Genomic DNA, 8,254 nt, shown 5'->3' on the forward strand with positions numbered 1-8,254 from the left:
ACAAGAAAGACGTGAAATCAAGTAAACAAACAATACATGAGGCTTGAGGATTTTTTTTTCTCTATTAATGAGCTCTCAAAGAGCCTGGTCTTTTTTTCAAACAGTTTTCTCACCCTAGCGAGTACAAAGATTGAGATAGAGTTTGCTTACTAAAAATGTTGGGATGATACGAAATTTCCGGGGCGCACTACAAGATTCGGACGCTCAACACTAGATGTTTCAAAGTCTTGAGCTCCAAGAGCGACAACGAAATCCACCAGCTCGACGAAGACCAATGTGCTCAAGCGATAGAAATTGAGCTCACTTGCACTCTCACTTGCTCTTCCTTGAATACTTATTCAAATTACTCACCAAATCTCACTAAATGGCTCAAGACGAAATAGAAGAGGGAGCTATGAATACTTTGAAGGAGGGTTATTGAATATAAATACTCCTCACCCGAAAACCTAGCCGTTACAGGGTAAAGTTGCGGAACCTCAAAAAACACCCGAAGCAAGAAAAGTTGCAGACTTCTGCAACTTCTGAAATCTTCACATAGATCTACATAAACTTCACAACTCTCCGAACAAACACCAAATTCATTTTCCAAGTAACTGCACACATGCAAACACATCTGTAATAGGTTTGTTGGATTTTCTTGAGCATCTTTTCATCACAGGCTACTGATATTGATATTCGGCATACGTACTCTCAAATCGAAAATCATATAACACGGATTGCAGTAGAAAAGGAAAAGTCATATTTAGAAAGTAGGGGAATCTTAAAATAACATGAGCAGGATAAGCAAGTCCAAAATATTTAGAAAGGATAATATATTGGGAAACAAACATTATTGCATCGAGACAAATAAAAATCATATGGAATCTATTTTTCAAACGTAGGCAAAGGATAATGAGACATAGCGGGAGAGGGGCACATGCCCTCCATATGTTTCTTTAAGGATCAACGGAAAGAAAATCTTACTCCCCACCTAACTCATTACATTGGACGACATGACAATTGCCACTCAGAAGGATTATAGAATTACAACATCATGAGCAAGATAAGCGAGCTCATGCTGATGTATTGTAGAATATAGCATTAGCTGTCCCATGGACATGTATTATATATATGCATGATCTTTGCATAAGCCACTTTCAAATACACCATGTATAGATATAAAAATCCGTGCACATAGGAAGAAGATTCTGTATGCTACTCGACATCAAGTAATTAGATTACCATCATATCCACTGTGCTCCTCAAGCAGTCACCAGTCGGATCAGATATGATTTGAAAAATAGCTACGTACTCCCTCCATCTTTAAATATATAACATTTCCAACAAGTTAATTAGTTTGTTCTAAACATCATATATTTTAAAGACGGAGGGAGTATATACGTAGCCAACAACCTTCGGTGCTTGTGATACAAATAAAGGCCTTCGGGGTTGTATCCTCTCGGAGGGATGTCGTTCGACCACGGCCGCGACTTTGAGCGCTGCATGCCTGCACACCAATAAGTGCGTTCCGTGCCAATCTCTCTCCTTCAATTCCGATGCTGGACGGATCCATGGTCCTGGCCACCACGCATACGAAGGCAGGCGCACGCATCGGCACGTACCGACTGGGATGCTACGCCCACAGCTTTTGTACCAGACTACCAGTACCAAGCCGGCCCCCACGCGCGCAGAAGAGACCAGAGCAGGCGCGCGGCGGCCGGCGGGTAATCCGGGTGCGCAGCACACTAGAGCGCGCGCAATGCAACGCAACTCATGGACGGACCTGGCCGGCCCCATCATTGGACTCACTCAGCTCTCTGTCGCCGTCGCCGGCCGGCCGGTCCCCAAGCTCTCAGCCGCATGCATGAGATGAGCTGGTCCGTTCCGCGCTGGTCCTGCCAGTGCCGACGCGCAGTGACCTGTCACGCTTTGTTCCTTCGCTTGGACGCGCCCTCGCCCAACGATCGACCAGTTCCCAACACATCATGCACTGATGCACGTACACCGCCGCCTCGGGTGCGGCCTGGCCACAGCAGCTCGCAACTGCATCGGCATCGCCCTCGGATTGTTCACCGGTGCCTCAGTAAACGTAGTAGACCAGTACTGTAGGTGAACGTAGCACCTAAATGATGTGATCGACGCACTGATCATCATCCAGAGCTCGCTCGCCTCACCTGTTAGTTTTGTCCAGCACCGACGACTAGCTCAGAGCCTGCCGCGCGCCGGTCTCGCAGCGAGCGAGCGAGACGGCGCCAGCTTTTGCTCGCCAGCAGCAACAGCTGCCAATGGCGATCGACCACAAAGCCGGCCGGCCACAATGGTATCGGTCGCCCTGCCAGCGCGGGATCTTGGGTCTCCGCTGGCGAGTCACGCACGCACGCACGCACGCATGCACGCATATGCATGGTCGCAGGGCGCCGTCCAACCGCGGGCAGTGTGCAGTGGCGTCCCCGCGTACGGCGCGAGCTGTTGCCGAGTCGGCCACAGCATCATTCCGTGCATCGTCCTTGCAGATGCGGCCACCCAACCGGCATGACAAAGAGGCGCTCCGATCCAATCCATCCGTCGGGTACCGGAGGGTGGCATGGCGAGCTACCACGGGCATTATACGCGTGTTTACGTACACGTTTTGAATCGGGGATGGCGCGCGCGGCCCGGCCGGGGGCCATGGACGTCGTCGACCAGCGGGCGGCGCCACAGCCGCGTGTGCTTGCCGGCGGATCTCGCATCATCTCATGCGTTTTTGTGGCTAATTCTGCGCGCACGTTGGGTGGCTCTGCCTCACGTTGACGCTGTGTGTGTCGATGATTGTGCCCCCTCGCTTTGTTTATCGTTGCAGGAGGGACACTATTGGCAATTTAATGCTAGCTTCCGCTCACAGTGTGCCTGACTGCCTGCATAGAGGCTATAATAATGATGTCCGATCGGATCGTGCTGTGGCTCCTATGTTATTGATGGGGAGCGTATGACCTGTGCAGGCATTTGGCAACAATGCTGGGTGTCACCTCACTTAGGTAACTTCATGAACAGCTCCAGTACTAAACCCCCACGTTTGGCACACTCACTTGGCTTGTGTGAGGTCCTTCACCTAGTTGTTTTTTAGTTAATGACTTCCTACCGTATTACTCCCTCCGTTCCAAATTATAGGTCGTTTTGGTTTTTCTAGATACATAGATATTATTATGCATCTAGACATAGGGTATATCTAAGTGCATAACAAAATTTATGAATCTAATAAAGTCAAAACGACCTATAATTTGGGACGGAGGGAGTAGCTTATTGCCACTCCAGGTACTACTTCATTTTCGGTAAAATATGGTAGGGATCTTTATTTAAAATAAATTTAATTCCCAACTCAGTATGAGTTATGTACTCAACTATGCATTATTGCAAGTCACATCCAAGCGCTAAACAAAAGTTGCTAAATTTTCGTAAGAACAGATTTTGTGACGTACTCACATAACCGTGTATACTCTCTTCTCCTCTCGAACCCTCACTTCACAATAATAGGAGTAAAACGTTATCCTTTATTTACGGCAATCTTCGCTAACACCTACCGTAGAGTTCCTCGAAAAAATAAGAGTCGTGATACAATTAGCAGAATATGGAACTGAGTTTCGTTCAACCAACTGAAATCAAGCAATGTGACATGTTATTCGTTGATTTCCATCGGATTACGCACATCTTCCCTTTTTTTTTTCTTCCTCCTCGTGATGGTAGCATTTCTCTAAACTTGGGGAACATCTCCAAGCCTACTCACCGAATACCAAAGAGAATGTACTGCGAGATTAGATTGTTTTTTGTTTTACCAAAACGAGATTAGATTAGAGAAATGCTATTTATCTGTTGACAGATTTCTTGAAAAAAAATATGTCAGATTTATGCCCAATGGGTATGCTTCATGACGTTCTAAAACTAACAAGTGGATCCCTCTTCAAGGACTTTCTTCTCATCCCTTTCCATCCCCCTATAATTTCAAATAATCTAATAAATTTCTTGTTGTTTTACCTATTATATTGTTTCTTTTTGATGTGGCAACTTTATATTGTTTATAATCTGATAAATTTTGTCTAATAAATCTGTCATATTTTTCTTTGTGATGTGGCAACTTTCTATTGGTCGAGAATACGACAGATTTTGTCTAAAAAATCTTTCATATTTTTCTTTATGATGTGGCATCTTTCTATTGGTTGAGAATCTGACAGATTTTGTCTCATAAATCTGTCAACAGGCATCTAGACACTCCCGATTAGATTATTGTGCTTAGGGAAACTTTTACAAAGACAGAAGAACAATGCTTTGCGCCATCAAGGATCGATTCTATTATCTTCCAGTGCCGTCCAGATCGACGTGCAGTGATGAACCGTCTTCTAAACCTTTACCATCGACCCATATCACATACCGGCGTACGTCTTTCACTCATTCTCCCTCCATGTGTATACAAACCGTCTTCTACAAATAAGGACATTGCCGTCACCCTAGATACTGGACCACCATGTGATGGAGGCATGGAGCATGGAAGACGCAGCTTCCGACATGGAATTAAACGAAACGTGACGCGTAGCACAGCATCCACGTCTCGGTTCTGAACGGCTTTCCTTTCAACGTCACCTTAACGGCACGTAGCAGCAGGGAGGATCGGATCGGAGTCGGAGCAGCCAAAAAACGGAAGGATAGCATATGGAAAGAAAGGGCATGAGTGCAGAGGACGCCGTGGCGATCCCCTCCACGTCCGTCCACTGGCAACGGTTGGCGCGTTCCGGTCAAACCGCGGGCCGGCGCCGGCCAGCGCCCAGCGGCAACACGGAGGCAGGCGGCCCCGCATGGCAGTATGGCACCAAGCGGCATTAACCGCCGCCGCAGGCCCGGCATGGCCGCGGCCGGCGTCTCTCCCGCGCTAGCCGGCGGCCGGCGGTCGGCCTCGCTCCCCCACGCGCCGCGCAAGTGGCCACCCGCGTCGCACCAAAGCGCATTGATTCCGCGCCTCGTCGCGCAGCTCGCTATCCCCCCGATGCCCCGGTGGTGAGCCCTCCTCGCCCCGCCCCGCCCGGCCGGCCGCGCGCGTCAGCTTGCCGCAGGCCGCAGCAGCGAGCGCGCGCGCCCCCGCGTCCCTCCAGAAGCGGCCGGCACGGCGCGCAGCCGGCACATGCCGCCGTGCCTCTGCCTGGGGCGGCCCTGCGGCGCGTGAGCTCGCAGAGGGCAACAGGTCCATCACGTACACATGTCTGCACGGCGGCCGGGAAACCAGAACCCCGTGAACGTGTCGGCCGGGAGCCGTGCCCTGTTGCGTGCCACAGTGACGGCCGGGAGGCCCGCAGCAGCGATCGACGACGGCCACGTTCCGGACATCCATGGCTAGGTGCATGTACGTACGTCGTCGACGCATATAGGAGCACTAGTAAACAGTCGGATCCATGTAGCTACATCTACGTTGCTGCAAGCCTGCAAGCAGCTTAGAAATGGCCGGTTCTGGGAGGAAGCATCAGCCGCTACAAGTAACCATGCATGGTGAAACATGTAGGAATACCCGTGCTAGCGAGCTGCTGCTGTGGGGCGGACCCTGCGGACTGTAGGCCATTCCAAATTCAGGGTCGTCCCCAGTCTAGGTTAGGTTTCTTTCTACTGGTAGTGTATGTTCTGGCTCCATTCGGGCTGTTCTCCTTGGACCACCGTCGCCATGGTCCAAGACTCCAAGTTGTCAGGGCGCAGGGCAGTCCATGTGGTGACCGAGCAAAACGATCGATCTCCTCGAAAGCCGCGTCGCAGCATGGCAGCGATGGGTACAAATCTCGCTCGGCGCAGACCCACCAGACGAGAGTGTACGCCGCGAAAGACTGCGAGCGTGCCATACGCAGTCGCCTTTTTGGGGCAGCTCTCAGTCTCACCAAGCTTTCTACTGCGAGGTGGTATTCGTTCTGAGAAAGAACGTTCCACAACAATACCCCGTATTGTAGCGCAGGCCCATTCGGAATTCTCTCCAAGATGTTTACAGGAGTTGAGAGGTTCAAGTTTCAAACGAGGCATGAGTATTTCTCTGCGCCTGTCTACGCGGATACAATAGCTTCACGACAAGTTAGGATCCTAGTAGTCTCAGAACCACCGATTTCTACGCTAACATATTTGACCGTGCACATCTTTTAGGTCTGGTCCAAGTACTTGTATACAGAGATTTATATCGTTAAAAGTTTTAGCCTTTTTTCAGTGCACGTGTTCCAAAACATTTTACTTGTTCATTGTGCATAACTATTTGATATCCAGCACTCCCTTGTGAAACTTTCCCTTTATATTAGCGCCTAAGAAACGTACTAGTGATAGAAATGGACGACGTATCATGCTAGCGATGTTAGTTTTATTGTGATGAATAGTTGTTTGTGCTTTGGCACTAAAATGAAGGTGAAACAAAGAGATATCAAGTTTGATTATTGGACCAAAAGATCTCATGGATGAACCACACTCTATACTATGAGTCTATCACTCAGCCTTTGCATACACTTTTTTCTTCTTCCTTCACGAGCAACGCATGACAACCTCCTCCACCCACAATTCACACTAGATCGCAATCACCTTCCTCGCAAAAAAAAAAAAGAAAAAAGAAAGAAAGATTGCCATCACCTAACTTACCATTGTTATCTCCGTCACTCGTAGTGATACGTTTAGAAATGACGCCCCTTCATTTCCAACGAAAAATGGAGTACTTGGTTGGTAACTAAATTGTGGCAAAATTAGAGTGGATGTTGTTTGAATTGCTGCCACAAATGTTTGGCAAAAATATTGTGGCATCTATTTGGTTGCTAGCCATATATTGGTAAAAACATCTCAAAATCATTTAGTTTCAATATGTAACTCAATATGGTGACATGTACATGTTTTAGTAAAAATATTGTCAAGTGAGAACTCCCAATTACAATAAGATAATGGATTTTTATATCTATAATTTTTTAGTTTAGATAAGAAGAAATGCTAAACTATTTTGCATTCAAGAATGGCTACCTCCGTATTGTCCATATTTTATTGTAAACGTATAATGAACATGGCTACCAAATTAATCTAACAGTGCTAACAAATAAAAAAGAAAAAAATACAGCATATTTCTTCACCGCTGGAGGAGCTACAGGCAGAGATTTGCAACTTGCGAGCTGCAAGAGGCTCCGCCATGCTCCTCTGACGGTAGCAGACCAATCCACAAAAGAAATCGATAAAAAAGAGTTATCTTGTCTCGGGCTGGAGCGGTCCACTGCGCAGCGTCATCTGCATGCGTTCGTTTCAGCATATTTCAGCAGCTGCGGCGCGCCGCGGGGCTCGTGGCGCCAAGAAAGCTCGCCACACATTCGAGGCCAGTTTGGCAGGGCTCCGACTACTTTCAAAACGGTTTCAGCTCTGACTCTTCTGGTGAAGCGACTTCTCTAGTGTAGATGGAGCCGTTTTGAAAAGTGTTTGGCAAAACGGCTCCTCCTGTATTTTTAGAAATGGATATAAGAGATCAAATGTCCTATATGCCTTTGGATATATATTTTTTATAGATGAATTGAATGTTTAATATTAGTTTATAATTTAAGTCTATTTGAATTAAAAAAAATAAATGAAAAGGGACTCACCTCTCCTTTCCTTTTTTTTCTATTTTTCCTTCACCTCTTCGTTTTTCTTTGTTTTCCTTCTCTTTTTTTTTCTCCGCGTTCTCCATCTACCTCCATGTGCCTTGTTCTCATTTTCCCCGTCTCCTCTGCGCTTCCGTCGCCCTTCTCTGCCTACCGCGCATGCCCCGCCGCCCAGCTCCCCGTCGCCTACCTCGGCTCGCCGCCACCCCCAGGCTCTACCGCCATCCCCGTCACCACGCTGTCTCAGGTCGCCGTCCGACCCTCGGGTCCCCCGTCGCCGTGCCGCCTTGGCTCGCTGCCGCCCCCGGGCTCCACCGCCATCCCCGTCGCCGCCTCCCGGCCTGCCTGCTGCCGCCTCCCCCGAGGGAAAAGGTGGGAAACAGCTGAGGAGGAGCCGCGGGAGCCGTTTTTTTTGCTCCACCTTCTCGAAAGGGCTCCAGAGAGCGGGATTCGCGGGGCTCCGCCGCTGAAGCTGGAGCCGTTTCGCTGGGTGCGCGCCCTTTGGCAGGGCTTCAGGAGAAGCCGCTCGAGGAGCCGCTCCCGGAGCCCTGCCAAACGAGGTCTCAGAGAGAAAAGTTGTGGCGAGAGAATATTGTGGCTGCGAATGAGCGAGTAGCTCAGTGGTCAGCCAACCACCCGCGTTCGATCCCTGGCTGGGATGAGCGCTGCGAGCGTCGCAC

This window comes from Setaria italica, chromosome I (genome assembly GCF_000263155.2).
Source record: "Setaria italica strain Yugu1 chromosome I, Setaria_italica_v2.0, whole genome shotgun sequence".
Classification (NCBI taxonomy): domain Eukaryota; kingdom Viridiplantae; phylum Streptophyta; class Magnoliopsida; order Poales; family Poaceae; genus Setaria; species Setaria italica.